The sequence below is a fragment of the Pseudopodoces humilis genome, chromosome 20 (genome assembly GCF_049639895.1).
Source record: "Pseudopodoces humilis isolate 2021_Gansu_Grassland_sample_001 chromosome 20, ASM4963989v1, whole genome shotgun sequence".
NCBI classification, from domain to species: Eukaryota; Metazoa; Chordata; class Aves; order Passeriformes; family Paridae; genus Pseudopodoces; species Pseudopodoces humilis.
The window spans coordinates 8,161,256-8,174,252 of NC_142219.1; the positions used below are offsets into that span (position 1 = coordinate 8,161,256).

General features: G+C 43.0%; 1 protein-coding gene across 4 annotated transcripts in view; it reads left to right on the forward strand.

Annotated features, from left to right (window-relative positions):
* HIC2 (HIC ZBTB transcriptional repressor 2) overlaps positions 1–12,997 on the forward strand; it is a 71,995-nt gene that overhangs the window by 18,374 nt on the left and 40,624 nt on the right. Inside the window, exon 1 of one of the 4 annotated variants that reach the window (XM_005524391.3) lies at positions 12,880–12,950. The exons of the other annotated variants lie outside the window; for them this stretch is intronic. The gene's annotated coding sequence lies outside the window, so the exon portion shown is untranslated. Of the gene's footprint in view, positions 1–12,879; positions 12,951–12,997 lie in introns of those variants that run through there. 4 annotated transcript variants of the gene reach the window in all.

A 12,997-nucleotide genomic window follows, 5' to 3' on the forward strand; every position in this document is an offset into this window, starting at 1 on the left:
TCTCCTTGGAGCACTACAGAACTTCAGATCTGGATTGGTTTCAAATCCCCATCATTTCCCTGTGTGTAGAAGAGTATTCTTGTGTTCTGTGTTTGTTTAGTTTCTCATGAATTAAATTTACATTCTTAAAGAATCCTGAGCAGTTCTCAGAGGGGTGTGGGTGATTGGTGGCTCTGCTCTCTGGGGCACGTGTAATTTGTACTGGGGCAGAGTAGTTCATTTTTAAGGACTGGGAATCACTTCATTTAGATTTCTGCTAATGGTTTTACCTTCTGGGGAAGCCTTGCCACTGTGCTGCAGCTTCTTCCTTGGACTGATGACGAAACAAGGCCTGCCTGCCTCCTGTCAGATGCTTTGAAGTCTGCAGATGAAAGATACCATATGAATGCAAAGTACTTGCCAGTTAATGTCAGCAAGTCATTTTGCTTGTACCTTGATGAAAAAAGATTTATTGTCAGCTTACAATGAATTGATTTACATATGCACCAGTAGTTCTTTCCCTTTTACTTAAGTCTTTTGGAAAATTATATTGACTACCTCTCAGAAAGATAGAGGGAGGTTAAATAACAAGCAGTAAAGATTATCGAGGAAATTTCTCATCATACAATACCTTAAAGATAGTAATATTTTGAAAGGGAAAGAAAATAACAGCTATGCACAAGGAGTTTCTGCTAAATACTGCCTCATTCCTGTCTTTCAGGGATTATTTTCTCATGCAGAGCTAAGTCTAGTTCCATCAATGCATAGAGAAGTTCTATTATTATACACTGACTTGATAAGATAATATAATTAGTGTCTTGGTCCATTGATGCAGACCTCTACTGTCCAAAACCAACATTAGGTTATTAAATCAATTCTTGTATTTGTTACAGTAATAAGATAAAATAGCATTATTTAGATACCGCTTGTCTAAACTTAGATAAGTCGTTCAACCATATCTCTGTTTGCTTATCCACATTCTTCCTCTGCTTTTAAAAACCAGCACAAATTCATGAGGTAGGTGCAGACTTTGGATTTCCTGGTCTTTATTGTTTGGTGTGGCAAGGTCTTCCCTGTCAGTTATTTGTGTCTTGTCTGTGTGGCTCTGCCTCCCCTGCAGCAGATGGGCAGTGAGGAAATGAGGGCTCCAGTGGATAAATGCAGCAGCAGCAGCAGCTGCTTTCAAGAAGGGTGTCCATGAGCAGGCCACAAGTGAGATGTGTCCAGGCAGCTAATCTGGACAGATATCTACTGATAATTTCTGCTGACACACAGATCAGGAGACCTGGAATTGATGGCTAAACTGGCACAGAGCCAAAGTCAACAGAGAGAAGAATTTTTAGGTAGAAAGGCAAGTTTCCCAAATTACAGTTGTCTTGGGGAGCTTGGGAGCCTTCTGGCTCCAGAGCAGGAAGAAAGAGGCTTTGCCAAATGCCCATTTCAAGTATAAACACTCTCCCAAGTTCATGGACTGATACCGTTATTTAATATTCTGCTGGAAGTGGGTTGACTTACTCAAAGTTTGTACAAATTGGTTTTGTAGGTAGGTAACCTTTGATGAGTTTTGTTTTCTGGCTGTTTGGGGTTTTTTTTTGCTATAGAGGCTCAGATCCTATTGGACAATGACCAATCCAACCTGATGTTAAGGGACCATGGTGTCTAGTGAGATCTGCTGTTTTTAAATATTGTATTTTGTATTAACTTATGCTGCAGACCACAATTCTGCTCTGTCCCCTTGTTTTGTAACACACTTATTTGCATGGGAACATCCTGCTTCTTGCACATATGAGGACTTCCAGGATGAAGGCTGAGCTCTGCAGAGCTTTGTTCCCAGATTCTGTGGTGGAACACAAGACTCTTTGAGAGTGCAAAGGGCCAAGTTGTGCTGCTGTGTGCTCCTGGTGTGCTGCTGGCATGACTGTGCAGGGCCAGACAGGGAGGGAAGGCTATTTAATGGGGCCATGTGTTACTGGAACTTGCCATCTAACATTCCTGGCTTTCCCCAGTGTGTTCTCCCCCTTCCAGGGTGGAATGCAGTAATTGCCATACCAGAAAGAAGCCATGAATTGTCTGTCTAGCCTGGCATCCTTTCTCCAAGACAGGCAAACACCAGATGCTCGAGGGAAAGGTACAAGAACTCCTAAAACAAACAAATATGGTATAACTTGCACATAGAGGAAGTTGGTGGTTGGTTTATGCCCTGAGGTGAGGGAGTTTCTAGACTTTACATGAGTGTGTAGCTGGGTATTCTCTTCATATATGACAGACTTGTACTCACGCCATTCCTGCAGACTCCCTGCCTCTGGAGTTGGTGCCAAGGAACAGCACAGCTCAGCTGCACCCCTGCACTGTGCTGGCGTGGTCCTCGGTCCCCAACTTCTGTAGCAAGGGGTCTGAACTCTACAGTGTGTTGCTGATATCGTTGTCTGCAGAGAATGCCAAGAGACTGTGTTCCAGGCAGCATTACCAAATGACAGGATTTACTCTGTTCAGTGAAGTGTGATCTGAGCTCTGCCCTGCTCCTGTCTTCTAAACATGGGAGCAGGAGGGTTGGCTCCATTGGTGTTCAATCAAGACCAGTAGGGGACCACTGAACCTCTGTCACGATAAGCGATGCTATCTGGTTCCCTCCCTCCTGGTGTTCTCCAGTGGCCAAATCTTTCATCACAAGCTGCACACACAAACAGCATGTCCTACCACACAGGGACCTTCGCAGGAACTGGTGTGAAACAGCCTCCAGCAACTGAAAGCATGAGGGAGAGAGGCCTGGGGAGAAAGGAGAAACACCTCAAGTGATAGCTTCATTGTCTGGTGCTGATGTAGAAGTCAGTAATATGCAGGACCTGTGTTCACCTCAGGGATGAGGAAGAGGAGAGTGCTCTTTTTAATTAGGTATTGCTAATTCTTTCCCAACCAGCCAGCCTGGGATTTCCTTGCATTCTGAGGCAATGCTTTCATCCATCTCCAGTTTAACAATCTGAAACTTGCTTGAGAAGTTGTTTTTCTTTCTTGTGGAAGATTGCATTGGAGCCAGAGTGTTGTTTACCTAAGATCTGTAATAAAATTCTTTATCCTTATTTTGCTTCCTCTCCATCTCGAAAAGGGGTGGCATGGAAAGCAGCACGTATTCCGTAGGAAAGATCTTTTGGGTTCAGCCTATTTAGTAACCACAGTTACCAAACTGCTCTCACTGCAAGCAGTTGGTCAGTCTCCCTTGTGCTATCTGGACTTCTATAGTCTATGGTTCTGATTTGCTGCAAGCTCTCCCAGCAATCTCAGGTAAACTGAAGAAGAGAGGTTGAGTCTCTTCCCCAACAGCAGCAAGGAATTGACCATTATCTGTCATTTCTCCTCTGTGAAGTGATTTTTGCTGAGCCTTTTGATGAAGAAATGTTCTGTCTAAGCCACTATGTGGGTTGTGGTGTTGTAAGACCCATGATGAAGTTGTAAGAAGTCCATACTACTTACTAAACTGGAAACATACCTTGTTGCTAACAAACAACGTAACAATCTCAATTTAAAACTCGAGAATTTTCCTCTCTGTTAGGTAGTCAAATCAGTAGCTCATGGAATGGTCTAGATCCAGGTCCATTGATAGACTGCAGCTGATGTGGCTTGGGTCTGGTGTCTGGCTCTTTTTTGAGCAATGCTGTGAATATTTCTTACGTGCTCTTGTGTTTTTCTGGTTTTTTATTATATCAATATTCTTTTTTCTTCTGATACTTTAATTTTTAAACAATGCATATGATCTGATAGATTGAAACAAGAGACAGATGCAAAGGCAGAGGCAAGTTTTTCTAAACACAGCTTTAGATTTGTAGGCATGGGTAATTAGAAAAATAAAGTTTATCATTTTATTTAGCTTATTTTTGAGTGAAATGAGGGAAATTGAGGGAAATGAGCATTTCTTAGCATGGAAGTGGGGAGACTTCCTATGCCACATTCAGCTCCAGCACAGCATGTAACTTCATCATGTGTGCAACCCACTAATCCCTGCATGGGCATTCTTAAAATTAAAATGTTCTTAATTTAGTAGAACGAGATAAATGAAATTAAAGTTCCTTTTAATACTGAATGAGGGTGTCTGTACAGAGATACAATGTGGTTTAGCTAAATCACTTTAAATTCACAGCTTTAGTTAATCTGAATTAAGTTTCCCAAGTCCTGCGTGTAAAGACATCTTTATTTAGAAAAGGCTGCTGTTGTGGAAAGAGCAATGGATTCAGCCCTGTCCCGAGGCATTCTGGCGTGCAGCTCGCTTGTTCTGAGACAGAGAGTTTCTGGGCATTAGCAAATTGTCTACCACATCCTTTTCTTCTCCTCTCAGAACGCCTCTGTGCCACCTCCAAAAATTGTGGTTTCTGAGCCATTACTCTGAGTAACTTGCTCTGGTTGTATTTGCTGTGCAGCTGATGAAACAATATTTCAGCAACTTGTACCATTTTGGAGCAGGGAAAGTTAAACTTGTCCTGAAACCAGTCATGAACACACCCTTTGGTCTGAAGGGCCTGTCCAGTGGATGTTCCTTGCCCAGGCCAGGTACAGAGCAGGGAGCAGGATGGGGGAATCTCTTGTGCATAGCAAAGGTTTGTGCAGTTTTCCACGCTTGTGCTGTGTATAATTCGGAAGCAAAACCATGAGAACAACTGTCTTTTAGAGTCAGAATTAGCTGAGTGGCTTGTTCCTGAAAATATTTGCTTTTGTGCTTGGAAATGATCCTGTGGTCATGTTACATTTTTCTTATGAAAAGAGAAGCTGGTCGCATGGGTCAAATACAACCCTTTAGGACAAACCCCTAAATAAAACTGTTTGCCACATGCAAGGAGTGCTGGACATGTAACTCTCACTGCAAGTTTCACCCAGTTCACTTTATAGGACTGCTTTCCAACCCTTGCCCTAATGGGAAATGGTTCATAGGATAGTTGCATTGTCTCATGGGCTGCTGGTTTTGGTAAGAGATCAGCTGGAGGGGGATCACTTGGATTTCTCTACATTTTTTCAATTGTAATTTCCAGTATGTTGATCATAGATGTTATGAATAATGGGTAGGAGAAAACAGAGTAAAAGTTATTTTATTGCACTCCATCCTTGAGTTGGAGTACATAGATAGCCACAGTGAGGAGGAGATGGTTTTCCATGGGCCAGCTGATGAATTTATGTTCCTTCCACCTGGTGAAGTTCTGCCTGACATGCTGAAGTCTCCAGAAGCCCTGAAAGCATCATGCACTGTGCGTGTGTACTATAAATAAACTCTTAAAAACATAATTTAAAAACACCTCTGGCAAAGCACACGCTTAACTGAAACTTGTCTGGTCAAGGCTGACTCAGTGGTGTAGGAAGAAGATGGGGAAAGAGCAAGTGGGAGCAAATAAGTGAAACCTGCTGTCAGAGAAAAGGCACTTGTTTGTCATTTCAGAGTGTCCAAGGTCTTGGCATGTGAGCTTTGGGAGATCCCTAGTGACTTTCTGGATATTTGCCCTTGGCATGTGTGTTTGTGAGTGATCTGAGATTTCATTAACAAAGCTGCACAAACAAGGTTAGTTAACCTGTTAGAAAAAGATCAGATGGCTGGGAATCATAGTTGATTCTCCAGTTCTAAGAATCCAAACAGCTCTGGCTGAAAGTCGCCAATCAATTAGACAAAATAATTTCAAGAAGTCCTCTTAATGAATTTTTATGTCTTCCACCCACAGTTTGGATAGCTGCAACCCTTTATTTTAAATGGACAATTCTTTTGATCTGCACAGAACCAGAGGAGGTTTGGGGAGATGAAACTCTCTGAGGGTAAATTGCTCTGATAGTATCTGTGGAGGTACATAATCTATATAATCTGCACTGCTCCTGTCTCAAAGCAGGTCTGACTTACCTACTTGTTTTTTAAGTTGTATGAAAACATGATGCATCTTCAAGCAAGAAAAAGAAATCTACACTGAGGCTTCTTTAGATGGGGCACTAAGGGGTTAAAGGATTGCCCAGTCCCGAGGAAGCCTGTTTCAAGGCAGGCATCCACTGGAGTAAGGTTTTGCTGCAGACACAGGCTGATGTGCTTGCAGCAAGGATTGTAGCCTTATCAGTAAAGATAAACATGCAAAGGCTTCCAAACCCCTGTGTCCCTGCCACTTGTTTGGGATACTTTTCCAAAGACCAAGAGAAAATATAAGATCTTCACCAAGATAGATGCTCCTTCCAAAGGAGGCAGCTAGCAGACTTTGTAGACAGAGACCATGTATTACTCTGTGGTTTGGAACAGGTACAGGAGATATTAGTTTACCTGATTCAAAATAGTACTTGAAACCTGGCAGTATCATTTGGGGTTGGCCCTTTCCCCTCGCCCATCAGTCTTTTGCTGAGTGTCCAAATGCTGGACAACGCTGGGTTTTGTTGCCCTCACTGAGTTACTTGCCATAGCTAATTTCTGCTGCCAAGCAACCTCCAGGCTTTACTACCCATTTGTTTGCCATTTCCCACAAATACTTTGAAGGTTACTTTATTTTAATCCTGGTGCTGAGAGGAGAGGAATGGAGATAGTGTTTCTGTTAAAAATGCACAGGATCAGCTACAGAATTTTGGGCACAGAACAGACCACTTGAGTTGCCTGCAAAAATAGTCCCCATGGTAATATTAGGTGTAATTAAGGTGTAGCCTTGTAAATATTACACTTTTCTTATTTCTCTCTCCTCCTGTTCGGTCACAAAACATGGCAAAGCAGGAGATGCAGAAATCAAGCACTTGGCTTCTCGAGGTCAAATTCCAAAAGTCTGCATTGAAAAATACAGAAATTATTCCAGATGGGTGAGAACTGGCACTCTTTTTCTGTCCAGGAAAGTTTGTGCCATTCTGCAGGCTCAGCCTGGGTCCCTCTGTTTTGCCACTGAGCCTGATTGACACTTACATGTGTGTGGCCTTTTTACACGGTGGTGGACTTAAGTTTGAAAATCCAGACATTTTTGAACTGTGACAACAGTTGGTATGGTGTTTCAATCTGTATTTTACTTTTTAAAAATTATATATCCTATTTTAAAAGGGAGTGTGGCAACTTACTGCAAAAATCAGAGACGAGAACGGATTACAGAAACAATTTAAAAGTTGCTCCCAATTGAGTGAGTCTTTGAATGTGGAAAAAAGAGACTTATTTCAAAAATTTCTCTTAAACTCACAGTGTGATAGATAAAGCTAGTTCTGAGAACGTGAAAATGTGGTCTCCATGTGCTAAAGCTATTTGAAAAGAGGTGTGAGTGAAAGGGCTGAGGTTGGTGTGAACGTCAGACTTCCTGCCTTCTGCACTTTCTGTGTCGCAGCTGTAGCACGTTCATAGTGTGGCACTTCTTTTAAAAGGGACTCTGAACTAGCCCAGCCTTTCAGGGAAAGACAAGCTGCAGCCAGAAATTCTGGCCCATTGCAGGATGACAGGAGGAAGAGCTTTGTTACTAGCTCGTGTTTGATCTTAGCTGCTTTTTTTTCTGCTCTCAGTAGCATGCTAATGATACCTGTGGGAGCTGAAAAATGGGTGAATTCCTGCTAGGGTGCGGACAAGTTCGCAGTTTAATTCTTGTCCTCTTCTTCCCCTCTGGTAAAAATTTTGGGGGCCGTCCCAGATACATAAAAAGGAACTTTTTCCTATAATAATTTCTGTCCTACATCTGCTGAGGAGTCTGAATCAGAAAGGCAGTAAGCAGTTGACTCAGTTTGTTTTGTCTCCTCTCCCCCTTTCTTATGTTTGAAATTATGAGTATTTATGGGAAATGACTGGCTTGAAAGTCTAGGACAAGTCTGAGCTGCCCATAAGCCATTCCTTTTCCACAGTTCAGTTTTGCCTCGTTTATTTTAAACTGTAAAGCTGAAATGCCAAGTGCATCCTAAATCCCCTTTTGTTTCAAATGCCAGAATTTCAAGTTTCACATTTCTTACTTGTGATTCTCTACATATTATGTCCCTCTTGGTATCAGAGGACCCAGTGGGGTGGGCAGGCTGCACCCTGGGTCAGAAGAACAGGGAGATGGTGAAACAGAGGAGTGCCAAACCTGGAGGCAAATACACCCCAGTTTCTGCTGCTGCCCAGGGAGAGGGTCTGCAAGTCTGTGATAAGGGATGGAAGGAGACCAAGAGTGATGGGTGGGCCCCCAAAGGCGGTGATCTGGATGCCAACATATCTTGCTCCAGCTTTGCAAGGAGCAGTATGCAAGTGCTTCAGAGGGAGGGCTAGTTGTGGTCTGTGGTTTAGGGAGTTGACACAAATAGTCTCTGAACCCTTTTTTTATGGGCCTGCAAAGGAGTGCTCTCTCTGGGGAACTGGAGCCTGTCATCCTTGGTGTAATCCTTTCCTGCTTAGCAGGTTCGAGGCTGTGCTCAGAGCAAGCAGCCATGGCTGGCTGACAGAAAGGGGGGTTTAGCATCCTACACAGTTTGTGCTGTGTTAGATTAGAATGGGCATGTTGGTAATTAAACACTTGGGTCTGGGTTTCTGTTCCTAAACTAATGCTGTAAATCAGCAATTGAGTTCTGTGGCAGGCAACCTTTGACAGTATTTCTGTGCCCAAGAACCATGTGGGCTAGGCTATTTTTAAACCTCTTTCAGTAAATGCACTGTGTAACATTTTTGTGGACAGAAAATACAGAACAGTGTGTTGACCTTCATTGCTGATCAAACTTCAGTTGCACCCAGCCATAACTGATAGCAGGTCTTACCTGGATTTGCTTTCTGTCAATGCATGTAGGTGGTCACATGGAGGAGAAGTAAAATACTTCCATAATCTATATATATATCACAAATACCTGGATGGAATAAGAAGAAATAAGGATAAATTGTGTCAGAGGGAAAAATGCATTGCAAATCTTTCAACTTCAATGAAAAAATATTCCCATAGTTCAGATATTTCATTCTACATGAAGGCTGATGCTGAACCTAATAAAAATCACCCAGATGGAGAGAGATCGCTACCTAGTAGTAAAATATCAGCACTCCTATTGGTGTGCATTGGGCTCCTTGTACCTGGCAAAGCACTGGTTGCACTGATCTTCCAATTGGGACTTCTACAGGGATGGCCAGAGGGAATCTTAGTGATACTACAAAGAACCCTGTTTACTCAAGAGGGCATATGTACATCTTTTAACAATCTGGTTGTGTACCTTCTTTGTGGGAGGATCCCTGACCTTATACAGAGAGGGACAAGTGCTAATTAACTTAATTCTGGGAACAGGAGGTGGTATGACCTTTTCCAAAGTGATTCTTTTGGGCTAGAGTTTACAGAGAGGTATTTGCTAGGACTGATGCCTGGGTTTGCTATGAAAACATTATTCATACAGAGGTGTAAAATTCGCTGGTGTGGTTGGGGTAGAAATTAACCTCCCAATCTCTCTGGTTAGGGTTCATGGTTCCTTGTCTAAAAATTGTTGGCATGGTGTCCAGATTTATGTTATTTGGTATCAAAACACAGTTAGGTTTTCTATCATATCTTTTAGCACTGAGCACAGCAAGTAGATCCAAGTTATTATTAGACCATTGTTTTAGATACCACCCACTGGGTTGTGAACACCCCATCTTTTATTGGCAACGCAGCGGGAAATTAATTTCTGAGGAATTTTTTCCTGAACTATCGAGGTGTTATTTATTCTGAGCACCTTCCAAATTCCAACCTCTTTGGCCAAAGCGGTAAGGCCATCTTAATGCCATCTCTACTGTGCTCCCTCTGAGCAGCTCAGGGACACAGTTACAAGCACTGAGTATGCCTACACCACCCCATTTTTGTTCTTGCTACCAGCACTGCCTTTGCAGCAACTGCAGAGAGCAGAGCCTATGGAAATGTGCCTGAGGTGAGCAGGACACAGGGCCATTGGGCTGACTCCGCTGAGGAAATGAAATGCAGCCCCAGACTGGAGGCAAGTTGCTGTAGACCCCCTGGCTGGCCACGTGTCAGGCTCACAAAGCATTTGTGATGCCTGGCTGCAGAGACGTAAGCAGAAAGCTGTCCATGGTTACTTACAACTGGAGAAAGGTAGGAAGGCAGCTGATAGAACTGAATTTTCCTCGGGCAAAGAAATATCTTTGCCCCCTGCTCCCTGTTGTCTTCTAATGTAGTTTTAAAAACCCCAACGAGGCAACTCTCCCTCATTCCCCACCACCACTCCCAACAACAAAAAAGCACAGGCTCGCTGGACCCTAAGAGAAACAAACATAAGCACCTCTTTGGAAAACACTGCTGAGGCCTGCGGCCATCCCGCATTCCTGAGGAGGCTGCGAGCCTCCTCCCCAGCGTGCCTGCCCAGCAGGGCAGCCGGCTCCGGAGGCCGCGCTGCTGCTGCTGCTCCCTCGCTGCACCGACATGCCCGCACACAGCCCCCGGAGGGGCTCGCACCTCTCCCTGCAGTGGCCGTAGCCACGATTTGTGCTGCCCCTGCTCAGGGGAACAGAAGCAGCGCCTTCACCATGCGGCATTTTCTGCCATATTCATTCAAAGGACAGCTCCATGTCTGAAGTGCTGCCTGAGTACAGCTACAGGTACAGCGAGGTAAACAGCTGCCACATCCTCATCCTACTTCTTGCCACGACACTGCAGTGGAGCTGGAAGTTTTTCAGCAATGTAACTAGGTAAGGAGTATTTATTTTGATGAAAATGAAGGTAAAATCCCTATTTCCCAGTTGGCTTGACCCCTATTTACAAAGATCTAGTAATGCATGTATGTAGAAGAAATATCTACATGAGTGAAAATGTGCCCTGCTAATATTAAAAGGTACACGGTGGAATTTTGCCTAAGGATAAAATGTCATTTTAATTGAAAGCTGCTGTAACTTGATAGGGCATATCCACAACAGTTTTGAGGATCTACTTTAAAATACAGTTAAAGACAGAGACTACTCCCACTACTCTGTCTCTTAGATCTACATGTCCTCTTTGATCCATCCATGGCGCTTATGATTCCTAAGAGACATGCATACTGCCAGTAGTCTGAACTCATTAATATTTATAGGATACCTTTTTTCTGAAGATGTGCTTTGCAATTATTAATTAAAAACCATGTCACAAAACCCTAAAATTTAGCTCCACTTCATAGCTTATAAAATGAAAACCCAGAAAGTCTATGTGTCCTTTGCATGAGACAAAGTGAGATTAGGAATGTGGCAGCATGGACTTCTACTGTGCCGTATTTCTTTATCTTTCTTTTACCAGTAGCTTTGGACAAGGCAGCACAGGTTTCCTTTGACAATAAGATACACCATGAGCCTGTGCTACATAGGTGATACTGAGAAGATGAGTGAAGGAAGCCTTCTCTTTCATTCTGGTTCTTCACACAGTGCTTACTTGCTTTTTAGAAAGCTTCTTTAAAAATACAACCTGGAAATGCTTTGTCAGCCCTGCAGACCACAGACCAAGTGAATATTTATTTGAACATGTTAAACCCTTCCCATGCACACTGTATTTTAGTTTCCATGTTAGAGTAGAGAAAAGGGATGGTGAGTTATAATCCACACCAGACGTGGGCCCTCTCTTCTCAGTCCTCCCTGGTGCTTATGGAATGAAGGAGCTTGGCTCAGTGTGAGACTGATAACGGGAGGGAGGGCTTGCCATGCGATTAGACCAGTTCACTGTAAACACCTAAGTTGCACAAGTGGCTCAAACTTTGATCTTTTTGTTGTGGAAAAGAAATCTGAGACTCTGAAACCTGCCCTCAGTCACAAACAAGGAGATGGACATTACTCAAGCCCAACTGTGGAAATGTAAATACAGTTAAATGTGATCAAAATGGGAAAAGCGCTTCTTTCTTCCTCATCCCCTGCTCCCGAGTGTAGTGCCTGCTTTTACCAGGGGCTCCTACTCTGACTTGTCTAGCTCTGCTTGTGAACGTAGGCCCCAGTCTCACACCTGAAACACCCAAATCCAAATGCTCCCGAGTGCTGTCTGGGATAAGGTTTAAGCCACAGGTACAATTAAGCTTTTAAGTGGTAAGCCTATTTGGTATGGGGCACACCTAGAGCCTGCAACGAGCTGGGAGAAAAGCGATCAGTCTTTCAAACTGACAGGTGGTTCCTGAAATAATGCTGGAAGGGTTAAGAAGAAGCTACAGCATTTGTGATTCTTCTGGTATTTAGTGTAACAACTCTCAGAACAAGGTCTCTGTGGGTGCATCTGGCTGCCCTAGTGAGGTGGGATTTAATTTTAATTACAAATCTGGTAATGGATTATTGAAATGATGGTTTTGTTGAAGCCTTGGGCACACTCTTCATAGTCCTGTCTTTTTCTCTCACCCTGCCTTCCAAACACTGAAGCAAATGGATAAGTTTTATAGGTGTGTAGTCTGTTAGTCTGTGGTCTCTTTTACTATTGGCATTTAGGCCTTTGATTAGATTTTTAGAGGAAAAATGTCATAGTAGGTTGTCTGGTAAAATGCTGGTGAATATTTTAAGATGCAAATGTTCCCAGGCATTCAATAAACATAAGAAAAATGGGGGATGTTAGACTTCAGCAATTCCTCACCATTCTGATTTTTTGCACTGTCATAGCTTTGCTTTTACAGTCATTAGAACAGCATCAGAGACCTTTGCTTTGCATAGCCTTGAGTCCTTGGGCAAGGATTTAAACATGGAACATTAAGACACGTTAGTGAACATGTCCTAATTAGTCTCTTCCTTGGCTACCACATCCTCAAAGGCCACAAGCCTTACCTACACTATACCTCTCAAACACCTTCAACAATATAGCATTTTATCCTAGTCTAGACAAAGTCTTAAGGGTTATGTTGTCTAGTCAACTAATCACTTATTTTAGTGGGGAAACTGCTTTTCTTTTAGGATTGTTTCTCTGTTTTTTCCTCCTTGCTGTCTCTTTTCTCCTCCTTGCCTCTGCATACCTTCCCTGCAGCAACTCCTGTTCCATCTGCTGTAATAGAAGCATTAACTATTTAATTGCTGATTAGGAAAATCTCATCACGTGGACTTTGCAACAATACTGGAATGGGAGGCAAGAGGAAGAAGATGTGTGAGTTCCCAGTTCTGTATCACAAGCTGACCTGGGAGCGCATTAGT